Genomic DNA, 25943 nt, shown 5'->3' with positions numbered 1-25943 from the left:
TTACACAGGAAGTGAAGTGAAGGGGACTACCAGAACTTACACAGGAAGTGAAGAGGGGACTACCAGAACTTACACAGGAAGTGAAGATGGGACTACCAGAACTTACACAGGAAGTGAAGATGGGACTACCAGAACTTACACAGGAAGTGAAGGGAGGGGACTACCAGAACTTACACAGGAAGTGAAGAGGGGACTACCAGAACTTACACAGGAAGTGAAGAGAGGGGACTACCAGAACTTACACAGGAAGTGAAGATGGGACTACCAGAACTTACACAGGAAGTGAAGGGAGGGGACTACCAGAACTTACACAGGAAGTGAAGAGGGGACTACCAGAACTTACACAGGAAGTGAAGAGATGGGACTACCAGAACTTACACAGGAAGTGAAGAGGGGACTACCAGAACTTACACAGGAAGTGAAGAGAGGGGACTACCAGAACTTACACAAGGAAGTGAAGAGAGGGACTACCAGAACTTACACAGGAAGTGAAGAGAGGGACTACCAGAACTTACACAGGAAGTGAAGAGAGGGGACTACCAGAACTTACACAGGAAGTGAAGAGGGGACTACCAGAACTTACACAGGACTACCAGAACTACACAGGAAGTGAAGAGGGGACTACCAGGGAAGAAGAGGGACTACCAGAACTTACACAGGAAGTGAAGGGAGGGGACTACCAGAACTTACACAGGAAGTGAAGAGAGGGGACTACCAGAACTTACACAGGAAGTGAAGGGAGGGGACTACCAGAACTTACACAGGAAGTGAAGAGAGGGGACTACCAGAACTTACACAGGAAGTGAAGAGGGGACTACCAGAACTTACACAGGAAGTGAAGAGGGGACTACCAGAACTTACACAGGAAGTGAAGATGGGACTACCAGAACTTACACAGGAAGTGAAGAGAGGGGACTACCAGAACTTACACAGGAAGTGAAGAGAGGGGACTACCAGAACTTACACAGGAAGTGAAGAGAGGGGACTACCAGAACTTACACAGGAAGTGAAGAGGGGACTACCAGAACTTACACAGGAAGTGAAGAGAGGGGACTACCAGAACTTACACAGGAAGTGAAGAGAGGGGACTACCAGAACTTACACAGGAAGTGAAGAGAGGGGACTACCAGAACTTACACAGGAAGTGAAGATGGGACTACCAGAACTTACACAGGAAGTGAAGAGAGGGACTACCAGAACTTACACAGGAAGTGAAGATGGGACTACCAGAACTTACACAGGAAGTGAAGATGGGACTACCAGAACTTACACAGGAAGTGAAGATGGGACTACCAGAACTTACACAGGAAGTGAAGGGAGGGGACTACCAGAACTTACACAGGAAGTGAAGATGGGACTACCAGAACTTACACAGGAAGTGAAGATGGGACTACCAGAACTTACACAGGAAGTGAAGGAATGGACTACCAGAACTTACAGGAAGTGAAGAGGGGACTACCAGAACTTACACAGGAAGTGAAGAGGGGACTACCAGAACTTACACAGGAAGTGAAGAGAGGGACTACCAGAACTTACACAGGAAGTGAAGAGGGGACTACCAGAACTTACACAGGAAGTGAAGGACTACCAGAACTTACACAGGAAGTGAAGATGGGACTACCAGAACTTACACAGGAAGTGAAGGGAGGGGACTACCAGAACTTACACAGGAAGTGAAGATGGGACTACCAGAACTTACACAGGAAGTGAAGAGGACTACCAGGGAAGTGAAGGAGGGGACTACCAGAACTTACACAGGAAGTGAAGGGGACTACCAGAACTTACAGGAAGTGAAGAGAGGGACTACCAGAACTTACACAGGAAGTGAAGATGGGACTACCAGAACTTACACAGGAAGTGAAGAGGGGACTACCAGAACTTACACAGGAAGGAAGTGAAGGAAGAGGGGGACTACCAGAACTTACACAGGAAGTGAAGGGAGGGGACTACCAGAACTTACAGGAAGTGAAGAGAGGGGACTACCAGAACTTACACAGGAAGTGAAGAGAGGGGACTACCAGAACTTACACAGGAAGTGAAGAGAGGGGACTACCAGAACTTACACAGGAAGTGAAGAGGGGACTACCAGAACTTACACAGGAAGTGAAGGGAGGGACTACCAGAACTTACACAGGAAGTGAAGAGAGGGGACTACCAGAACTTACACAGGAAGTGAAGAGAGGGGACTACCAGAACTTACACAGGAAGGGAAGAGAGGGACTACCAGAACTTACACAGGAAGTGAAGAGAGGGGACTACCAGAACTTACACAGGAAGTGAAGGGAGGGGACTACCAGAACTTACACAGGAAGTGAAGGGGACTACCAGAACTTACACAGGAAGGGGAGGGGACTACCAGAACTTACACAGGAAGGGAAGAGAGGGGACTACCAGAACCTACACAGGAAGTGAAGAGAGGGGACTACCAGAACTTACACAGGAAGAGAAGAGAGGGGACTACCAGAACTTACACAGGAAGTGAAGAGGGGACTACCAGAACTTACACAGGAAGTGAAGAGAGGGGACTACCAGAACTTACACAGGAAGTGAAGAGAGGGGACTACCAGAACTTACACAGGAAGGGAAGAGAGGGGACTACCAGAACTTACACAGGAAGTGAAGAGAGGGGACTACCAGAACTTACACAGGAAGTGAAGAGAGGGGACTACCAGAACTTACACAGGAAGGGAAGAGAGGGGACTACCAGAACTTACACAGGAAGTGAAGAGAGGGGACTACCAGAACTTACACAGGAAGTGAAGGGAGGGGACTACCAGAACTTACACAGGAAGTGAAGGGAGGGGACTAATACTTTAGGATGGCATAATAGGAGCGTTGACTTCAGGAAACCAACCTCAACCATGGTCCATTCCACGGGGTCAATCTGAGCCAAGCTCTACTGTGTTCTCCTGGTTCCACATCCAGCATAGTTGCTAAACGGACAATGTGAAAATATAAAAATCAGAGCACAGTATGGTTCAGGATGACCCTACAGGATGACCCTATACGATGACCCTATAGGATGACCCTATAGGATGACCCTACAGGATGACCCTACAGGATGACCCTATAGGATGACCCTACAGGATGACCCTATAGGATGACCCTATACGATGACCCTATAGGATGACCCTACAGGATGACCCTATAGGATGACCCTATAGGATGACCCTACAGGATGACCCTATAGGATGACCCTACAGGATGACCCTGACCCTAGGATGACCCTACAGGATGACCCTATAGGATGACCCTAGGATGACCCTATAGGATGACCCTACAGGATGACCCTATAGGATGACCCTAGGATGACCCTACAGGATGACCCTATAGGATGACCCTACAGGATGACCCTATAGGATGACCCTACAGGATGACCCTACAGGATGACCCTATAGGATGACCCTACAGGATGACCCTATGACCCTATACGATGACCCTATAGGATGACCCTACAGGATGACCCTACAGGATGACCCTATAGGATGACCCTACAGGATGACCCTATAGGATGACCCTACAGGATGACCCTATAGGATGACCCTATAGGATGACCCTACAGGATGACCCTATAGGATGACCCTATAGGATGACCCTACAGGATGACCCTATAGGATGACCCTACAGGATGACCCTACAGGATGACCCTATAGGATGACCCTACAGGATGACCCTACAGGATGACCCTATAGGATGACCCTATAGGATGACCCTATAGGATGACCCTACAGGATGACCCTACAGGATGACCCTATAGGATGACCCTACAGGATGACCCTATAGGATGACCCTATAGATGACCCTAGGATGACCCTACAGGATGACCCTACAGGATGACCCTATAGGATGACCCTACAGGATGACCCTATAGGATGACCCTACAGGATGACCCTACAGGATGACCCTATAGGATGACCCTACAGGATGACCCTACAGGATGACCCTATAGGATGACCCTATAGGATGACCCTACAGGATGACCCTATAGGATGACCCTACAGGATGACCCTATACGATGACCCTATAGGATGACCCTACAGGATGACCCTATAGGATGACCCTATACGATGACCCTATACGATGACCCTATAGGATGACCCTATAGGATGACCCTATACGATGACCCTATAGGATGACCCTATAGGATGACCCTACAGGATGACCCTATAGGATGACCCTATAGGATGACCCTATAGGATGACCCTACAGGATGACCCTATCAGGCATACGATGCTGCCGTCAGACATTCAACAGTCACATTGAGCAACAATTCATCAGACCCACAAGGACACAGCGGGGTGACTACAGATCCACCGCAGACGAGAGGCTGTGAGACGGAGAGATGTGTAAAAGGAGAGTACCACTTCTTCCCGATTCGGCTCACGTGGAGCCTCAGACCCAGGACCAGTGCCTCACAAAACACACGTGACCCGTCGTCCTGAATGGTCGTACCCAGTCGTGTTACAGAAAAGCCCGTTTTAAAAATTTTAAAAATAAATAAAAATCGTCACTTCAAGGAGTGAGTGTTACAGATCCCATCTCCAAAGCTAAGCATTTAAAAAGTCTGTTTTATTCCATACGTTTGTGAATAGTGAGAAAGAACGAGTCGAAGATGCACCTTCATTTAATATAATAATACACTGAATTGAAATCATACTATGTCTTCCTTGTCCCCCAAAATGGACACATGGCGGCTATTTCAACACTATTTTACCAGACAATACAGCATGGTATTTCTTACGTGAAAACAACTACAAGATGAACTCGGCAGGAAAATCAGGTTTCCTCAGCTAAATAGAGATGAGAGAGGAGCACAAACCAGACAACCCACAGTAGTATATAACCAGCCCGTGTATAGCCTGGGTGCCAGTCAGTTTGTGCCATCATTCCACTCCTCAACCACCGTAGTGGATCTATAACCAGCCCGTGTATAGCCTGGGTGCCAGTCAGTTTGTGCCATCATTCCACTCCTCAAACAACTTATTGTTTGGTCATGACGAGGAGTGGAATGACGACACAAACAGACTAGGTATCCAGGCTAGCCTGTGTAATCCTAGCGACAACAATAACATGTAGAGGGGGGAGAGAAGAAGAAATGCTTTTAAAAAACAGCACACATTGATCTAACATAACTTAAAAAGCATCATAAATAATACCTTGAAAATAATTAAAAATACAATAGAATTTGACCACAGAATGTTTGACAGAAAATACAATCCACAGTGAAAACGACGAAAAACGGACAGATTCTCTTTTGGCGCCGAAGCCGAAGTAAAAACACGCGTTTTGAGACAAGAAATAATGCCGTTGACGGGGGAAACATTGAAATAAAAACAGTGAAAACGAAGTACAAAAAGGTCATATATAATATAATCAAAATGGGGAAAACGTGAAGAGGCTGTTTTTTGTTTTTTTAAAAAGCTCCGGTAATCCACAGAAGAAGAAGAAAAAAAAAAAATCAATTGAAGTTACTCATCATCATCAGGATTTTGTTTACGGTAACATTTAAAATAGATATTTTTTTCCTCTCTGTACATAGCACTGTTTCTTTCCCTTTTAGTTTTCTATTTACAAAACAAAACTCCGGTTTCTATTTTCTCCCTCCAGTTGTTTTTCCCCACAGTTCTGTACGGACAGGAGCCTCTTCCCTTCAGTCTAGTGAGATCACGTCTGGTATGGAGCCATATATGACTGGCGCCGCTGCGTTCGACCTGCTGTCCCGATCCCGATCCCGATCCCTCTCTCTCAGACTACTCGACGACACCAGACTGGAGCTGCTACCGCTGTTGCTGCCCCCGTTGGCTGCTGCCAGGGCGCTGCTCACACCGCCGGGGGTCCCTGATTGGTCCAGGAACATCTGGGAGGAGCTATAGGGCAGGAAGCGGTTCAGGAGCAAGTCGTGGTCATCGGAGGCTGAGGCCGCCGCAGCTGCGGCCATCACCATGTTGTAATGCTACAGAGAGAGAGAGGAGTGTCAAATAAATCACAATTATTTATTAAGACATTTTATTTACATCAACAGTTACAGCAACCTGGGGCGGACCGCAACGAGCAGAAGCAACGTGGGGCGGACCGCAACGAGCAGAAGCAACGTGGGGCGGACCGCAACGAGCAGAAGCAACGTGGGGCGGACCGCAACGAGCAGAAGCAACGTGGGGCGGACCGCAACGAGCAGAAGCAACGTGGGGCGGACCGCAACGAGCAGAAACAACGTGGGGCGGACCGCAACGAGCAGAAGCAACGTGGGGCGGACCGCAACGAGCAGAAGCAACGTGGGGCGGACCTCAACGAGCAGAAGCAACGTGGGCCGGACCGCAATGAGCAGAAGCAACGTGGGGCGGACCGCAACGAGCAGAAGCAACGTGGGCCGGACCGCAACGAGCAGAAGCAACGTGGGCGGACCGCAACGAGCAGAAGCAACGTGGGCCGGACCGCAACGAGCAGAAGCAACGTGGGCCGGACCGCAACGAGCAGAAGCAACGTGGCCGGACCGCAACGAGCAGAAGCAACGTGGGCCGGACCGCAATGAGCAGAAGCAACGTGGGCAGACCGCAACGAGCAGAAGCAACGTGGGGCAGACCGCAACGAGCAGAAGCAACGTGGGGCGGACCGCAACGAGCAGAAGCAACGTGGGGCGGACCGCAACGAGCAGAAGCAACGTGGGGCGGACCGCAACGAGCAGAAGCAACGTGGGGCGGACCGCAACGAGCAGAAGCAACGTGGGGCAGACCGCAACGAGCAGAAGCAACGTGGGGCGGACCGCAACGAGCAGAAGCAATGTGGGCCGGACCGCAACGAGCAGAAGCAACGTGGGCCGGACCGCAACGAGCAGAAGCAACGTGGGCCGGACCGCAACGAGCAGAAGCAACGTGGGCCGGACCGCAACGAGCAGAAGCAACATGGGGCGGACTGCAACGAGCAGAAGCAACGGGCCGGACCGCAACGAGCAAAAGCAACATGGGGCTGACTGCAACGAGCAGAAGCAACGTGGGCCGGACCGCAATGAGCAGAAGCAACGTGGGCCGGACCGCAACGAGCAGAAGCAACGTGGGGCAGACCGCAACGAGCAGAAGCAACGTGGGCCGGACCACAACGAGCAGAAGCAACGCGGGGCCGGACCACAACGAGCAGAAGCAACGTGGGGCAGACCGCAATGAGCAGAAGCAACGTGGGCCGGACCGCAATGAGCAGAAGCAACGTGGGGCAGACCGCAACGAGCAGAAGCAACGTGGGGCAGACCGCAATGAGCAGAAGCAACGTGGGGCAGACCGCAACGAGCAGAAGCAACGTGGGCCGGACCACAACGAGCAGAAGCAACGTGGGGCAGACCGCAATGAGCAGAAGCAACATGGGCCGGACCGCAATGAGCAGAAGCAACGTGGGGGCGGACCGCAACGAGCAGAAGCAACGTGGGGCAGACCGCAATGAGCAGAAGCAACGTGGGCGGACCACAACGAGCAGAAGCAACGTCGGGGCGGACCTGCGAGCAGAAGCAACGTGGGGCCGTCTGCAATGAGCAGAAGCAACGTACCGGACCACAACGAGCAGAAGCAACGTGGGGGCGGACCGCAACGCAAAAGCAACGTGGGGCCGACCGCAATGAGCAGAAGCAACGTGGGCCGGACCACAACGAGCAGAAGCAACGTGGGCGTGACCACAACGAGCAGAAGCAACGTGGGCCGGACCACAACGAGCAGAAGCAACGTGGGCCGGACCGCAACGAGCAGAAACAACGTGGGCCGGACCGCAACGAGCAGAAACACAATGATAAAAAAAAAAAGAAGCAGAATTATATATATTTTTAAAGAGCTCCAGAGAAGAAAGCAGACTGGCCGCACCAGGACCAGCTGTAGAAGTGACTAAAAGCAGATCCTGTTCTACAATGGCTGTCTCCCAGTGTGTTGTCTGGTTCTGTCCTGTGAAGTCATTACCTGACAGTTGTCTGGTTCTCTCCTGTGAAGTCATTACCTGACGGTTGTCTCCTGTGAAGTCATTACCTGATGGTTGTCTCCTGTGAAGTCATTACCTGACGGTTGTCTCCTGTGAAGTCATTACCTGACGGTTGTCTCCTGTGAAGTCATTACCTGACGGTTCTATCTTGTGAAGTCATTACCTGACGGTTGTCTCATGTGAAGTCATTACCTGACGGTTGTCTGGTTCTGTCCTGTGAAGTCATTACCTGACGGTTGTCTGGTTCTGTCCTGTGAAGTCGTTACCTGACGGTTCTATCGTGTGAAGTCATTACCTGATGGTTGTCTGGTTCTGTCCTGTGAAGTCATTACCTGATGGTTGTCTCCCTGGAGGAATGAGAAGAAGTTGAGGTCTAGGTCATTGGGGGTGTGGTAGTAGTGGCTGTAGTCCTGTATGAGGGGGTGGAGGGGATGTAGCTGGTCTCAACAGGAGGCATGCTGGGAGCTCTGGCCACCGGAGATACCTGGCTGTGGAGGTTCAACACGCTGTAGGGAGAAGACGACGATGAAGATTACGCATTACGGAAATTAGTGTTCTCAAATTTATCTCAACTCCTCAAAACACAGAACTGGGGTCCTGCTAACCCCAGTTCAAGGGGGTTAACAGGACGCGACATCAGAGGTGACGTACCCCTTGCTGATAGGCGGTGAGGCAGGGGACAAGGAGGAGGAGGAGGGACAGGGTCTCTTGAGAGGAGGCTCATCGTCCAGATCGTCGTCTGAAGAGCTGTCAGAGTCAGATCAATCACCACCACCTTATTGGTACTGCTGTGGGATGAGCTGTTCCTGTGGGGCTCCGATTCTACTGTCCGACGCGACTCTGCAAGAGGGTGAATCCTTCTGTCAATCCATCTACAATAACACAAAAAGACTGTGTGCATGCATTGAGTGCTATGAAACTTCAAAGTGGTTTGAAACTAAGGCAGTGGAGTCGTCGAGCCTGTTTCCCGGAGAGCCAACCAGTACTGAATTTGGACTATCCCAGAGCTAGCACACAGCAAGGATAAGATAAACCAACTTTTAAAACGAGTCCTCTTTTGGCTAGCCACAGCAGTCAACTAGCTAGGTAGCCACAGCAGTCAACTAGCTAGGTAGCCACAGCAGTCAACTAGCTAGGTAGCCACAGCAGTCAACTAGCGAGCTAGCTGTTTCGTTTTCTAGCCTCAGCAGTCAACTAGCTAGGTAGCCACAGCAGTCAACTAGCTAGGTAGCCTCAGCAGTCAACTAGCTAGGTAGCCTCAGCAGTCAACTAGCTAGGTAGCCTCAGCAGTCATCTTGCTAGGTAGCCTCAGCAGTCATCTAGCTAGGTAGCCACAGCAGTCAACTAGCTAGGTAGACACAGCAGTCAACTAGCTAGGTAGACACATCAGTCAACTAGCGAGCTAGCTGTTTTGTTTTCTAGCCTCAGCAGTCAACTAGCTAGGTAGCCACAGCAGTCAACTAGCTAGGTAGCCTCAGCAGTCAACTAGCTAGGTAGCCTCAGCAGAACTAGCTAGGTAGCCACAGCAGTCAACTAGCTAGGTAGCCACAGCAGTCAACTAGCTAGGTAGCCACAGCAGTCAACTAGCTAGGTAGCCACAGCAGTCAACTAGCTAGGTAGCCACAGCAGTCAACTAGCTAGGTAGCCACAGCAGTCAACTAGCTAGGTAGCCACAGCAGTCAACTAGCTAGGTAGCCACAGCAGTCAACTAGCTAGGTAGCCACAGCAGTCAACTAGCTAGGTAGCCACAGCAGTCATCTAGCTAGGTAGCCTCAGCAGTCATCTAGCTAGGTAGCCACAGCAGTCATCTAGCTAGGTAGCCTCAGCAGTCAACTAGCTAGGTAGCCTCAGCAGTCAACTAGCTAGGTAGCCTCAGCAGTCAACTAGCTAGGTAGCCTCAGCAGTCATCTAGCTAGGTAGCCTCAGCAGTCAACTAGCCAGGTAGCCTCAGCAGTCATCTAGCTAGGTAGCCTCAGCAGTCATCTAGCTAGGTAGCCTCAGCAGTCATCTAGCTAGGTAGCCTCAGCAGTCATCTGGCTAGGTAGCCTCAGCAGTCAGCAAGATAGGTAGCATCAGCAGTCATCTAGCTAGTTAGCCACAGCAGTCAACTAGCTAGGTAGCATCAGCAGTCAACTAGCTAGGTAGCCACAGCAGTCAACTAGCTAGGTAGCATCAGCAGTCAACTAGCAAGGTAGCCACAGCAGTCAACTAGCTATGTAGCCACAGCAGTCAACTGGCTAGGTAGCCACAGCAGTAATCTGGCTAGGTAGCCTCAGCAGTCAACTAGCCAGGTAGCCTCAGCAGTCATCTAGCTAGGTAGCCTCAGCAGTCATCTAGCTAGGTAGCCTCAGCAGTCATCTAGCTAGGTAGCATCAGCAGTCAACTAGCTAGGTAGCCTTAGCAGTCAACAAGCTAGGTAGCATCAGCAGTCATCTAGCTAGGTAGCCACAGCAGTCAACTAGCTAGGTAGCATCAGCAGTCAACTAGCTAGGTAGCCACAGCAGTCAACTAGCTAGGTAGCATCAGCAGTCAACTAGCTATGTAGCCACAGCAGTCAACTAGCTAGGTAGCCACAGCAGTCATCTAGCTAGGTAGCATCAGCAGTCATCTAGCTAGGTAGCATCAGCAGTCATCTAGCTAGGTAGCATCAGCAGTCATCTAGCTAGGTAGCATCAGCAGTCATCTAGCTAGGTAGGAGGTGGTGGTTTGGGAACTACTGCAATAGAGGATTAAGTTGGCCACGTACCGTCATCGCCGTTGAATGAAGCAGATACCTCTGTGACCTCCTTCTTCGACCTCATGGGATACCAGTTCCCGTCCTCTTTAAACTGGATCTCATCACAGTCCTCACAGCTGTTCAGGATCTCCATGAACAACCTGCAGAGACACACACACACACACACACACACACACACACACACACACACACACACACACACACACACACACACACACACACACACACACACACACACACACACACACACACACACACACACACACACACACACACACACACACACACACACACACACACACACACACACACACACACACACACACACACACGAGGAGGAGATTAGAAATAGGTGCTACTGTACTGCTATGCATTGGATGATAGAATAAAGACATGTGTTTGGAGTTTTCCCCTGTCAGAGAGACGGAGAGAGAGACTGAGAGAGATGGAGAGAGACGGAGAGAGATGGAGAGAGACCGAGAGAAAGTGAGAGAGACGGAGAGAGATGTAGAGAGACGGAGAGAGATGTAGAGAGACGGAGAGAGATGTAGAGAGATGTAGAGAGACGGAGAGAGATGTAGAGAGACAGAGAGATGGAGAGAAAGTGAGAGAGACGGAGAGAGATGTAGAGAGACGCAGAGAAAGTGAGAGAGACGGAGAGAGATGTAGAGAGAGATGGAGAGAGACAGAGAGATGTAGAGAGACGGAGAGAAAGTCAGAGAGACGGAGAGAGACGGAGAGAGATGGAGAGAGATGGAGAGAGACGGAGAGAAATGTGAGAGAGATGTAGAGAGAGATGGAGAGAGAGAGAGAGATGTAGAGAGACGGAGAGAAAGTCAGAGAGACGGTGAGAGATGTAGAGAGACGGAGAGAGATGTAGAGAGATGTAGAGAGACGGAGAGAGATTGAGAGAGATGTAGAGAGACGGAGAGAGATGTAGAGAGACGGAGAGAGATGGAGAAAGTGAGAGAGACGGAGAGAGATGTAGAGAGACGGAGAGAAAGTCAGAGAGACGGAGAGAGATGTAGAGAGACGGAGAGAGATGGAGAGAGACGGAGAGAGATGGAGAGAGACGGAGAGAGATGTAGAGAGATGTAGACAGACGGAGAGAAAGTCAGAGAGACGGAGAGAGATGTAGAGAGACGGAGAGAGATGTAGAGAGACGGAGAGAGATGGAGAGAGACAGAGAGAGATTGAGAGAGATGTAGAGAGACGGAGAGAGATGTAGAGAGACGGAGAGAGATGGAGAGAAAGTGAGAGAGACGGAGAGAGATGTAGAGAGACGCAGAGAAAGTGAGAGAGACGGAGAGAGATGTAGAGAGAGATGTAGAGAGACAGAGAGAGATTGAGAGAGATGTAGAGAGACGGAGAGAGATGTAGAGAGACGGAGAGAGATGGAGAGAAAGTGAGAGAGACGGAGAGAGATGTAGAGAGACGCAGAGAAAGTGAGAGAGACGGAGAGAGATGTAGAGAGAGATGGAGAGAGACGGAGAGATGTAGAGAGACGGAGAGGAAATCAGAGAGACGGAGAGAGATGGAGAGAGACAGAGAGAAAGTGAGAGAGATGTAGAGAGACGGAGAGAAAGTCAGAGAGACGGAGAGAGATGGAGAGAAAGTGAGAGAGACGGAGAGAGACGGAGAGAGATGTAGAGAGACGGAGAGAAAGTCAGAGAGACGGAGAGAGATGGAGAGAAAGTCAGAGAGACGGAGAGAGATGGAGAGAGACGGAGAGAAAGTCAGAGAGACGGAGAGAGACGGAGAGAGACGGAGAGAGATGGAGAGAAAGTCAGAGAGACGGAGAGAGACGGAGAGAGATGGAGAGAAAGTCAGAGAGACGGAGAGAGATGGAGAGAGACGGAGAGAGATGGAGAGAAAGTCAGAGAGACGGAGAGAGATGGAGAGAAAGTCAGAAAGACGGAGAGAGATGGAGAGAAAGTCAGAGAGACGGAGAGAGACGGAGAGAGACGGAGAGAAAGTGAGAGACGGAGAGAAAGTCAGAGAGATGTAGAGAGAGACGGAGAGAAAGTCAGAGAGACAGAGAGAGACGGAGAGAAAGTGAGAGAGATGTTGAGAGGATGGAGAGAAAGTCAGAGATGTTGAGAGACGGAGAGAAAGTCAGAGAGACGGAGAGAAAGTCAGAGAGACGGAGAGAAAGTCAGAGAGACGGAGAGAGATGGAGAGAAAGTGAGAGAGATGTTGAGAGACGGAGAGAAAGCCAGAGAGATGGAGAGAGACGGAGAGAAAGTCAGAGAGAGACGGAGAGAAAGTGAGAGAGATGTTGAGAGACGGAGAGAAAGTCAGAGAGACGGAGAGAGATGGAGAGAAAGTGAGAGAGATGTTGAGAGACGGAGAGAAAGCCAGAGAGATGGAGAGAGACGGAGAGAAAGTCAGAGAGAGACGGAGAGAAAGTGAGAGAGATGTTGAGAGACGGAGAGAAAGTCAGAGAGACGGAGAGAGATGGAGAGAAAGTGAGAGAGATGTTGAGAGACGGAGAGAAAGCCAGAGAGATGGAGAGAGACGGAGAGAAAGTCAGAGAGACAGAGAGAGACGGAGAGAAAGTGAGAGAGATGTTGAGAGGACGGAGAGAAAGTCAGAGAGATGTTGAGAGACGGAGAGAAAGTCAGAGAGACGGAGAGAAAGTCAGAGAGACGGAGAGAAAGTCAGAGAGACAGAGAGAGACGGAGAGAAAGTGAGAGAGATGTTGAGAGACGGAGAGAAAGTCAGAGAGATGTTGAGAGACGGAGAGAAAGTCAGAGAGACGGAGAGAAAGTCAGAGAGACAGAGACAGACGGAGAGAGACGGAGAGAAAGTGAGAGAGAGCCGGACCGAGAGACGGAGAGAAAGTGAGAGAGAGCCGGACCGAGAGACGGAGAGAAAGTGAGAGAGATGTAGAGAGACTGAGAGAGACGGAGAGAGATGTAGAGAGACGGAGAGAGATGTAGAGAGACTGAGAGAGATGGAGAGAGAGACGGAGAGAGATGGAGAGAGACGGAGAGAAAGTCAGAGAGACGGAGAGAGACGGAGAGACGGAGAGAGACGGAGAGAGACGGAGAGAGAAAGGAGAGAGACGGAGAAAGTCAGAGAGACGGAGAGAGACGGAGAGAGACGGAGAGAGACAGAGAGAAAGTCAGAGAGACAGAGAGAGACGGAGAGAGACGGAGAGACACGGAGAGAGACGGAGAGAGACGGAGAGAAAGTCAGAGAGACAGAGAGAGACGGAGAGAAAGTCAGAGAGACAGAGAGAGACGGAGAGAGACGGAGAGAAAGTGAGAGAGAGCCGAACCGAGAGATAGTTCCACGAAAAGAGTGCCTTTTTGGGTCCCTTTGATATTTTTTTTTTCGTAGAACTTGGGCACAAATGTTTAATTTTAAAAGCCTGTTATATTAAATGAAGTGCTCTTTAATATTGAAATCATGAAGAACTCCATAAATATGCCTTTTTTTTGTATGAATAAAGTTAAATTGCCAAAAAATGATGTATTTTGACATGAATCTTGTGTAAATTCTTGGAAGATTTTAACCCATCATTGTAAAGCTTTAGCTATTAGGTTGCTTAAACAGTCATTTCTGAAGATGCTTATTTAATTAATGCGATTTTTAAAATGTTATATCATTGATCAGTGATTCATTTACATATGTCCCTCATTTGAATAAGGTCAACCCCCTGTTACGTGAACTGAACTCAAACAACAATGTTATAATTGTGACACTATTCCTAATAATAATAATATGGGTAAGGGGAGGGTAAGGGGGAGAGGGGAGGGTAAGGGGAGAGGGGAGGGTAAGGGAGAGAGGGTAAGGGGGGTCTTGGGGGAGGGTAAGGGGGAGAGGGGGAGGGTAAGGGGAGAGGGTAAGGGGGTCTTGGGGGAGGGTAAGGGGAGAGGGGGAAGGGGAGAGGGGGAGGGTAAGGGAGAGGGGGGAGGGTAAGGGGGTCTTGGGGGAGGGGTAAGGGGAGGGAGGGTAAGGGGGGTCTCCTGGGGGGAGGGTAAGGGGAGAGGGTAAGGGGGAGGGGGAGGGGGAGATGGGGGGAAGGGGTAAGGAGGAGAGGGGGGTGGGGGAAGGGTAAGGAGGAGGGTAAGGGGAGAGGGGGGTAAGGGGGAGAGGGGGGTAAGGGGGAGGGGGGGAAGGGGGAGAGGGGGAAGGGTAAGGGGGAGGGGAAGGGTAAGGGGGAGAGGGGGGTAAGGGGGAGAGGGGGAAGGGTAAGGAGGAGGGGGGAGGGTAAGGGGAGAGGGGTAAGGGTAAGGGGGAGGGGGGGGTAAGGGGGAGAAGGGTAAGGGGGAGGGGGAGAGGGTAAGGGGGGAGGGGGAGGGTAAGGGGGAAGGGGGAGAGGGGAGAGGGGTAAGGGGGAGGGGTAAGGGGGAGAGGGGGAGGGTAAGGGGGAGAGGGGTAAGGGGGAGAGGGGGAGGGTAAGGGGAGAGGGGAGGGGGGGAGGGGTAAGGGGGAGAGGGGGGAGGGTAAGGGGAGAGGGGAGGGTAAGGGGGAGAGGGGGAGGGTAAGGGGGGAGAGGGGAGGGGGAGAGGGGGTAAGGGGGGAGAGGGGGTAAGGGGGAGGGGGAGGGTAAGGGGAGAGGGGAGGGGGAGGGTAAGATGGGGGGAGAGGGGGGGGGAGGGTAAGGGTAAGGGGGGAGAGGGTAAGGGGGGAGAGGGGGAGGGGGGAGGGGTAAGGGGGAGGGGGGTAAGGGGGAGAGGGGGGAGGGGGAGAGGGGGAAGGGGTAGGGGAAGGGGGAGGGGGGATGGGAGAGGGGGAGGGTAAGGGGAGGGGAGGGTAAGGGGAGAGGGGGAAGGGGGGTGGGGGAAGGGGGCAGGGAGGAGAGGGGGAGGGTAAGGGGGAGAGGGGAGGTAAGGGGGAGAGGGGGAGGGTAAGGGGGAGAGGGGGAGGGTAAGGGGGAGAGGGGGGTAAGGGGGAGGGTAAGGGGGAGAGGGGGGTAGAGGGGGGGAGGGGGAGAGGGGAGGGGTAAGGGGAGAGGGGGAGGGTAAGGGGGAGGGTAAGGGGGAGGGTAAGGGGAGAGGGGGGAGGGTAAGGGGGAGAGGGGGGAGGGTAAGGGGAGGAGGGGGGGTAAGGGGGAGAGGGGGAGGGGAGAGGGGGAAGGGTGGGCAAGGCAGCAGAACGAACCCGTCGATGATGAGGTGTTGGTAGGGGCCTCTGATCACAGACAGGTGACACACCCACGTGGGTTTCTTCATTCATCTGGATGTAAAGAGTAGCGTCGAAACACTGGAGGTGGGAACACGTCAAGGCTCTGCACGGGATCATCAGACGCATCTTCCCCAGCTAGACAGGAAACAGGAAACAGGAAGATGAACATACATCAACATCATAAGGACTGATAACTACATTTTACGGTGATTTTGATGCGTTTCCTCTACTAATTAATTTATTATTATTTTACCCAGGTTGAATGCACTGATTTGACCGTAAATCTGATTAACAACGTCTGCTAAATTACTAAAACGTAAATGAGGGTACGTACCGGACAGAGTAGAGAGACTCGTAGACTGGTGGTCGCTATCTCACTGTCAGGGTCAGCTGTTAACTTCTCTTTGACTGTAGAGAGAGAGAGAGACAACACAATCTCAGCTGTTAACTTCTCTCTGACTGTAGAGGAGAGAGACAACACAATCTCTGCTGTTAACTTTGACTGTGTGAGAGAGAGATACTCTCTGCTGTTAACTGCTGTAGAGAGAGACAACACAATCTCTGCTGTTAACTTCTCTTGACTGGAGAGAGAGAGACAACACAATCTCTGAACTTCTCTGACTGTAGAGAGAGAGACAACACAATCTCTGCTGTTAACTTCTCTGACTGTAGAGAGAGAGACAACACAATCTCTGCTGTTAACTTCTCTTTGACTGTGTGGAGAGAGACAACACACCGGGCTGTTAACTTCTCTCTGACTGTAGAGAGAGAGACAACACAATCTCTGCTGTTAACTTCTCTTGACTGTAGAGAGAGAGAGACAACACAATCTCTGCTGGTAACTTCTCTCTGACTGTAGAGAGAGAGAGAGACAACACAATCTCTGCTGTTAACTTCTCTCTGACTGTAGAGAGAGAGAGACAACACAATCTGCTGTTAACTTCTCTTTGACTGTAGAGAGAGAGACAACACAATCTCTGCTGTTAACTTCTCTGACTGTAGAGAAGAGAGACAACACAATCTCTGCTGTGCTTCTGACTGTAGAGAGAGAGAGAGACAACACACTCTGCTGTTAACTTCTCTGACTGCAGAGAGAGAGAGACAACACAATCTCTGCTGTTAACTTCTTTGACTGTAGAGAGAGAGACAACACAATCTCTGCTGTTAACTTCTGACTGTAGAGAGAGAGAGACAACACAATCTCTGCTGTTAACTTCTCCTCTGGATAGAGAGAGAGACAACACAATCTCTGCTGTTAACTTCTCTTGACTGTAGAGAGAGAGAGACAACACAATCTAAACATTAACTTCTCTGACTTGGAGAGAGAGACAACACAATCTCTGCTGTTAACTTCTCTTTGACTGTAGAGAGAGAGACAACACAATCTCTGCTGTTAACTTCTCTGACTGCAGAGAGAGAGACAACACAATCTCTGCTGTTAACTTCTCTTTGACTGCAGAGAGAGGAGAGACAAATACAATCTCTGCTGTTAACTTCTCTGACTGTGAGAGAGAGACAACACAATCTCTTGCTGTTAACCCTCTGACTGTGAGAGAGAGACAACACAATCTCTGCTGTTAACTTCTCTCTGACTGTGGAGAGAGAGAGAGACAACACAGTCTCTGCTGTTAACTTCTCTGACTGTAGAGAGAGAGACAACACAATCTCTGCTGTTAATATACTCTGACTGTAGAGAGAGAGAGACAACACAATCTCTGCTGTTAACTTCTCTTGACTGTAGAGAGAGAGAGACAACACAATCTCTGCTGTTAACTTCTCTGACTGTAGAGAGAGAGACAACACAATCTCTGCTGTTAACTTCTCTGACTGTAGAGAGAGAGAGACAACACAATCTCTGCTGTTAACTTCTCTTGACTGTAGAGAGAGAGAGACAACACAATCTCTGCTGTTAACTTCTCTTGACTGTAGAGAGAGAGAGACAACACAATCTCTGCTGTTAACTTCTCTGACTGTAGAGAGAGAGACAACACAATCTCTGCTGTTAACTTCTCTGACTGTAGAGAGAGAGAGACAACACAATCTCTGCTGTTAACTTCTCTCTGACTGTAGAGAGAGAGAGACAACACAATCTCTGCTGTTAACTTCTCTTGACTGTAGAGAGAGAGAGACAACACAATCTCTGCTGTTAACTTCTCTTGACTGTAGAGAGAGAGAGACAACACAATCTCTGCTCAGTTAACTTCTCTGACTGTTAACTAGAGAGAGACAACACAATCTCTGCTGTTAACTTCTCTCGGACCGTAGAGAGAGAGAGACAACACAATCTCAGCTGTTAACTTCTCACTGTAGAGAGAGAGAGAGACAACACAATCTCTGCTGTTAACTTCTCTCTGACTGCAGAGAGAGAGACAACACAATCTCTGCTGTTAACTTCTCTTTGACTGTAGAGAGAGACAACACAATCTCTGTCTTCTGTTAACTTCTACTTTGACTGTAGAGAGAGAGACAACACAATCTCTGCTGTTAACTTCTCTGACTGTAGAGAGAGAGACAACACAATCTCTGCTGGTTAACTTCTGACTGTAGAGAGGGCACACAGTCACACCCCACTGTTAACTTCTCTTGACTGTAGAGAGAGACAACACAATCTCTTGTTAACTTCTCTGACAGCAACTTCTGACTGTAGAGAGAGAGAGAGACAACACAATCTCTGCTGTTAACTTCTCTGACTGTGGAGAGAGAGAGACAAACACAATCTCTGCTGTTAACTTCTCTTGACTGTAGAGAGAGAGAGACAACACAATCTCTGCTGTTAACTTCTCTTGACTGTAGAGAGAGAGAGACAACACAATCTCTGCTGTTAACTTCTCTTGACTGTAGAGAGAGAGAGACAACACAATCTCTGCTGTTAACTTCTCTCTGACTGTGAGAGAGAGAGACAACACAATCTCTGCTGTTAACTTCTCTGACTGTAGAGAGAGAGAGACAACACAATCTCTGCTGTTAACTTCTCTGACTGTAGAGAGAGAGAGACAACACAATCTCTGCTGTTAACTTCTCTGACTGTAGAGAGAGAGAGACAACACAATCTCTGCTGTTAACTTCTCTGACTGTAGAGAGAGAGAGACAACACAATCTCTGCTGTTAACTTCTCTGACTGTAGAGAGAGAGAGACAACACAATCTCTGCTGTTAACTTCTCTGACTGTAGAGAGAGAGAGACAACACAATCTCTGCTGTTAACTTCTCTTGACTGTAGAGAGAGAGAGACAACACAATCTCTGCTGTTAACTTCTCTTGACTGTAGAGAGAGAGAGACAACACAATCTCTGCTGTTAACTTCTCTGACTGTAGAGAGAGAGAGACAACACAATCTCTGCTGTTAACTTCTCTGACTGTAGAGAGAGAGAGACAACACAATCTCTGCTGTTAACTTCTCTGACTGTAGAGAGAGAGAGACAACACAATCTCAGCTGTTAACTTCTCTGACTGTAGAGAGAGAGAGACAACACAATCTCTGCTGTTAACTTCTCTGACTGTAGAGAGAGAGAGACAACACAATCTCAGCTGTTAACTTCTCTGACTGTGAGAGAGAGAGAGACAACACAATCTCTGCTGTTAACTTCTCTTGACTGTAGAGAGAGAGAGACAACACAATCTCTGCTGTTAACTTCTCTCTGACTGTAGAGAGAGAGACAACACAATCTCTGCTGTTAACTTCTCTTGACTGTAGAGAGAGAGAGACAACACAATCTGCTGTTAACTTCTCTGACTGTAGAGAGAGAGACACAAATCTCTGCCAAGTTAAACTTCTCTTTGACTGTAGAGAGAGAGACAACAATCTCTGCTGTTAACTTCTGACTGTAGAGAGAGACAACACAATCTCTGCTGTTAACTTCTCTTTGACTGTAGAGAGAGAGAGACAACACAATCTCTGCTGTTAACTTCTCTTGACTGTAGAGAGAGAGAGACAACACAATCTCTGCTGTTAACTTCTCTTTGACTGTAGAGAGAGAGAGACAACACAATCTCAGCTGAACTTCTCTGAGAGAGAGAGACAACACAATCTCTGTTAACTTCTCTGACTGTAGAGAGAGAGAGAGACAACACAATCTCTGCTGTTAACTTCTCTTTATGACTGTAGAGAGAGACAACACAATCTCTGCTGTTAACTTCTTGACTGGAGAGAGAGAGACAACACAATCTCTGCTGTTAACTTCTCTGACTGTAGAGAGAGACAACACAATCTCTGGTTAACTTCTCTCTGACTGTAGAGAGAGAGAGACAAATACAATCTCTGCTGTTAACTTCTCTTTGACTGTGAGAGAGAGAGACAACACAATCTCTGTTAACTTCTCTGACTGTAGAGAGAGAGAGAGACAACACAATCTCTGCTGTTAACTTCTTGACTGTAGAGAGAGAGAGAGACAACACAATCTCTGCTGTTAACTTCTCTGACTGTAGAGAGAGAGAGACAACACAATCTCTGCTGTTAACTTCTGACTGTAGAGAGAGAGAGACAACACAATCTCTGCTGTTAACTTCTCTGACTGTAGAGAGAGAGAGAGACAACACAATCTCTGCTGTTAACTTCTCTTGACTGTAGAGAGAGAGACAACACAATCTCAGCTGTTAACTTCTCTGAATGTAGAGAGAGAGAGAAACACAATCTCAGCTGTTAACTTCTCTTTGACTGTAGAGAGAGAGAGAGACAACACAATCTCACTGTTAACTTCTCTGACTGTAGAGAGAGAGAGAGACAACACAATCTCTGCTGTTAACTTCTCTGACTGTAGAGAGAGAGAGAGACAACACAATCTCTGCTGTTAACTTCTCTGACTGTAGAGAGAGAGAGACAACACAATCTCAGCTGTTAACTTCTCTTTGACTGTAGAGAGAGAGAGACAACACAATCTCTGCTGTTAACTTCTCTGACTGTAGAGAGAGAGAGACAACACAATCTCTGCTGTTAACTTCTCTCTGACTGTAGAGAGAGAGACAACACAATCTCTGCTGTTAACTTCTCTGACTGTAGAGAGAGAGAGAGACAACACAATCTCTGCTGTTAACTTCTCTCTGACTGTAGAGAGAGAGAGAGACAACACAATCTCAGCTGTTAACTTCTCTTTGACTGTAGAGAGAGAGACAACACAATCTCTGCTGTTAACTTCTTTACTTGTTAAACACAATCTCTGTGTTAACTTCACTGTAGAGATATAGACAACACAATCTCAGCTGTTAACTTCTCTTTGACTGTGAAACTTCTGTATGTGTGATTTTACTGTTAATTTTTATTGACAATTCTCAGCTGTTAACTTCTCTTTGACTGTAGATAGAGATCTAGACAACACTTCTTTGGCTGTTAACACATGTTTGACTGTAGAGAGAGAGAAAGCACAATCTCTGCTGAATTGAATTGAATTGACAATACAATCTCTGCTGTTAACTTCTCTGACTGTAGAGAGAGACAATACAATCTCCGCTGTTAACTTCTCTGACTGTAGAGAGAGAGAGACAACACAGAACATAATGAGCTGGATGGCACCAATAAAGATCACGTTCCCAATCCCCCAGCTTGGTGCCTTAAGAGTCAGCTCCTATGGTCCATTAGGGTCTTGGGTTCACAGTACCAACAGATCTGGGACGAGGCCTGGCAGCACCATCTAATATCAGAGAGCCACCTACTGAGAGCTCTGGAGTGGTCTGGGTTGCGGATGCCTTTGGCTCGTAGTCTCTGTAGCAGGGTTGTGGATGTCTGCTGTCTCGCCAGGTAGACTGCCATGGAGAAACTCTGAGAGAGGAGGCAGGACAACAGGGACGGAGGTTATCACAATGAACCACCATGACAAAAACAATGGAACCGAATAGAATAACATTCTCCATGTCTGTGGGCTTCACAGCAGCAACTACATAGTATACAAACACTGGTCTTTATCTTTATGCCACAGCTTTATCCAACAGTCTTTGCTAACATCTATTTCAGTAGTTTGTCAGCCAGCCAGCCTGCCTTAGGGTTGCAAAATACTGGTCATGTTCCCACATTTCTGTAGGTTTCCAGAAATCCTGGTTGGTGGATTCTGGATTTCTTGCTTATTCCTATCTGATCCCGGAATCTTCCAATCGGGATTCTAAATAACTCTGCGGTCCATGACATCACAGATTCCTTACCCTGCCTAACTCTGCGGTCCATGACATCACAATAGATTCCTTACTCCTGCCTATCTCTGAGGTCCATGACATCACAATAGATTCCTTACCCTGCCTATCTCTGAGGTCCATGACATCACAATAGATTCCTTACCCTGCCTATCTCTGCAGTCCATGACATCACAATAGATTCCTTACCCTGCCTATCTCTGAGGTCCATGACATCACAATAGATTCCTTACCCTGCCTATCTCTGCAGTCCATGACATCACAATAGATTCCTTACCCTGCCTAACTCTGCGGTCCATGACATCACAATAGATTCCTTACCCTGCCTATCTCTGAGGTCCATGACATCACAATAGATTCCTTACCCTGCCTATCTCTGAGGTCCATGACATCACAATAGATTCCTTACCCTGCCTATCTCTGCAGTCCATGACATCACAATAGATTCCTTACCCTGCCTATCTCTGAGGTCCATGACATCACAATAGATTCCTTACCCTGCCTATCTCTGAGGTCCATGACATCACAATAGATTCCTTACCCTGCCTATCTCTGCAGTCCATGACATCACAATAGATTCCTTACCCTGCCTAACTCTGCAGTCCATGACATCACAATAGATTCCTTACCCTGCCTATCTCTGAGGTCCATGACATCACAATAGATTCCTTACCCTGCCTATCTCTGAGGTCCATGACATCACGATAGATTCCTTACCCTGCCTATCTCTGAGGTCCATGACATCACGATAGATTCCTTACCCTGCCTATCTCTGAGGTCCATGACATCACAATAGATTCCTTACCCTGCCTATCTCTGAGGTCCATGACATCACGATAGATTCCTTACCCTGCCTATCTCTGAGGTCCATGACATCACGATAGATTCCTTACCCTGCCTATCTCTGAGGTCCATGACATCACAATAGATTCCTTACCCTGCCTATCTCTGAGGTCCATGACATCACGATAGATTCCTTACCCTGCCTAACTCTGCAGTCCATGACATCACAATAGATTCCTTACCCTGCCTATCTCTGAGGTCCATGACATCACGATAGATTCCTTACCCTGCCTATCTCTGAGGTCCATGACATCACAATAGATTCCTTACCCTGCCTATCTCTGAGGTCCATGACATCACAATAGATTCCTTACCCTGCCTATCTCTGAGGTCCATGACATCACAATAGATTCCTTACCCTGCCTATCTCTGAGGTCCATGACATCACGATAGATTCCTTACCCTGCCTATCTCTGAGGTCCATGACATCACGATAGATTCCTTACCCTGCCTATCTCTGAGGTCCACGACACCACGATAGTGTTGGGCACTGTGGTGGACAGTCTGACCAGTGACGTGATGTTGATGGGGCGACTCGGCCGTTTGGGTTCCACTCCGTTTTTGGTTGGAGGAAGGTAGCTCTGAGGAAGAGGTGAGACAACAGGGTCAATGTCAAGTTGGGAAGAGCAGGACGCAAGGCTAACAAATCCAAAAAATGGTGGGTTCAAGTCCCACAGGGATAACATACACTGAACACAAACACAACTGAGTTACAGTTCATATGAGGAAATCAGTCAGTATCTGGTGTGGATCAGAAAACCAGTCAGTATCTGGTGTGGATCAGAAAACCAGTCAGTATCTGGTGTGGATCAGAAAACCAGTCAGTATCTGGTGTGACCATTTGCCTCATGCAACACCACACATCTCCTTCACATAGAGTTGATCAGGCTGCTGATTGTGGCCTGTGGAATGTTGTCCCACTCCTCTTCAACTGCTGTGTGAAGTTGCTGGATATTGGCGGGAATTGGAACACGCTGTCCTGCACGTAGATCCAGAGCATCCCAAACATGCTCAATGGGTGACATGTCTGGTGAATATGGAGGAATTGAAACACGCTGTCCAACATGTCGATCCAGAGCATCCCAAACATGCTCAATGGGTGACATGTCTGGTGAGTATGGAGGAACTGGAACACGCTGTCCCGCACGTAGATCCAGAGCATCCCAAACATGCTCTATGGGTGACATGTCTGGTGAGTATGGAGGAATTGGAACACGCTGTCCTGCACGTAGATCCAGAGCATCCCCAACATGCTCAATGGGTGACATGTCTGGTGAGTATGGAGGAACTGGAACACGCTGTCCCGCACGTAGATCCAGAGCATCCCAAACATGCTCAATGGGTGACATGTCTGGTGAACAGCTTCAGCTTCCAGGAATTGTGAACAGATCCGTGCGACATGGGTCCGTACATTATCCTGCTGAAACATGAGGTGATGGCGGCGGATGAATGGCACGACAATGGGCCAAAAGGATCTCGTCACGGTATCTCTGAGCATTCAAATTGCAAATCGATAAAAATGCATTTGTGTTCGTTGTCCGTAGCTTATACCTGCCCATACCATAACCCCACCGTCACCATGGGGCACTCTGTTCACAACGTTGACATCAGCAAACCGCTCGACCACACAACGCCATACACACTGTCTACCATCTGCCCGGTACACGTGAAACCGGGTTTCATCCGTGAAGAGCGCAATGTGCGTATGGAACATTTATGGGATCTTTTATTTCAGCTCATGAAACGTGGGACCAACACGTGTCATGTTGAGTCGATACTTTTTGCTGTGTGTACTAAAAGGTATTACTGTCAAGCACTTTGGATAAAAGTGTCATTACTTTCTAAGCATTGCTTAATGCAGTGTTTCCCAATCCTGGTCCCGGGAACAAAAGGAGTGCAAACTAACACATTTGATTCAATGAAAGGCTTGATGAGGAGCTGATGAGTGCAATAATGTGTTTTAGTACGAGGGCAAAGATACACCATGTAGAATGCTGATAATGTTTTAGTTCTGTACAAAGACACAAAAGGTAGGACCAGATAATGTTTAGCACTAGGACACCATGTAGGACCAGGATAATGTTTTAGTACTAGAGCAAAGACACACCATGTAGGACCAGGATAATGTTGTAGTACTAGAACACCATGTAGACCAGGATAATGTTTTAGCACTAGACCACCATGCAGGACCAGGATAATGCTGTAGTACTAGACCACCATGTAGGACCAGGATAATGTTGTAGCACTAGACCACCATGTAGGACCAGGATAATGTTTTAGCACTAGACCACCATGTAGGACCAGGATAATGTTGTAGTACTCAGACCACCATGTAGGACCAGGATAATGTTGTAGTACTAGACCACTATGTAGGACCAGGATAATGTTGTAGTACTAGACCACCATGTAGGACCAGGATAATGTAGTACTAGACCACCATGTAGGACCAGGATAATGTTGTAGTACTAGACCACCATGTAGACCAGGATAATGTTTTAGTAATTGACCACCATGTAGGACCAGGATAATGTTTTAGTACTAGAGCAAAGATACACCATGTAGGACCAGGATAATGTTTTAGTACCAGAGCAAAGATACACCATATAGGACCAGGATAATGTTTTAGTACCAGAGCAAAGACACACCATGTAGGACCAGGATAATGTTGTAGTACTAGACCACCATGTAGGACCAGGAGATAATGTTGTAGTACTAGACCACCATGTAGGACCAGGATAATGTTGTAGTACTAGAGCAAAGACACACCATGCAGGATCCCAGCACTTGGACTGAGAAATGGTTTAATGGGTAAGGTATTGGTTAGGAAATGTCACGTATTTATGCTATAAAATACATTTTACGAAGACAAATATGATAATTCATGTTCTGAATCGTTCCATGAGGTGTTTCTCTAACATATTGTATGTATTGTGCCTTAGTGTGATGTATTGTTGTCTCTACCTTCTTGCCCTTTGTGCTGTTGTCTGCAGCCCAATAATGTTTGTACCATGTTTTGTGCTGCTACCATGTTGTGTTGCTACCACATTGTTGTCATGTTGTGTTGCTACCATGTTGTTGTCATGTTGTGTTGCTACCATGTTGTTGTCATGTTGTGTTGCTACCATGTTGTTCTGCTACCATGTTGTGTTGCTACCATGTTG

The 25943-nt window shown here is 48.5% G+C and overlaps 1 pseudogene; it reads right to left on the bottom strand.

Moving 5' to 3' along the window:
* Window positions 1–4608: 4608 nt before the first annotated feature.
* LOC118383016 (E3 SUMO-protein ligase PIAS1-like) lies at window positions 4609–24556 on the bottom strand (annotated as a pseudogene).
* Window positions 24557–25943: the final 1387 nt, after the last annotated feature.

The sequence above is a fragment of the Oncorhynchus keta genome, unplaced genomic scaffold (genome assembly GCF_023373465.1).
Source record: "Oncorhynchus keta strain PuntledgeMale-10-30-2019 unplaced genomic scaffold, Oket_V2 Un_contig_1082_pilon_pilon, whole genome shotgun sequence".
Taxonomy (NCBI): domain Eukaryota; kingdom Metazoa; phylum Chordata; class Actinopteri; order Salmoniformes; family Salmonidae; genus Oncorhynchus; species Oncorhynchus keta.
Note: the sequence above shows the minus strand (reverse complement) of the source record. Positions and strands in the feature narration are given on the sequence as shown.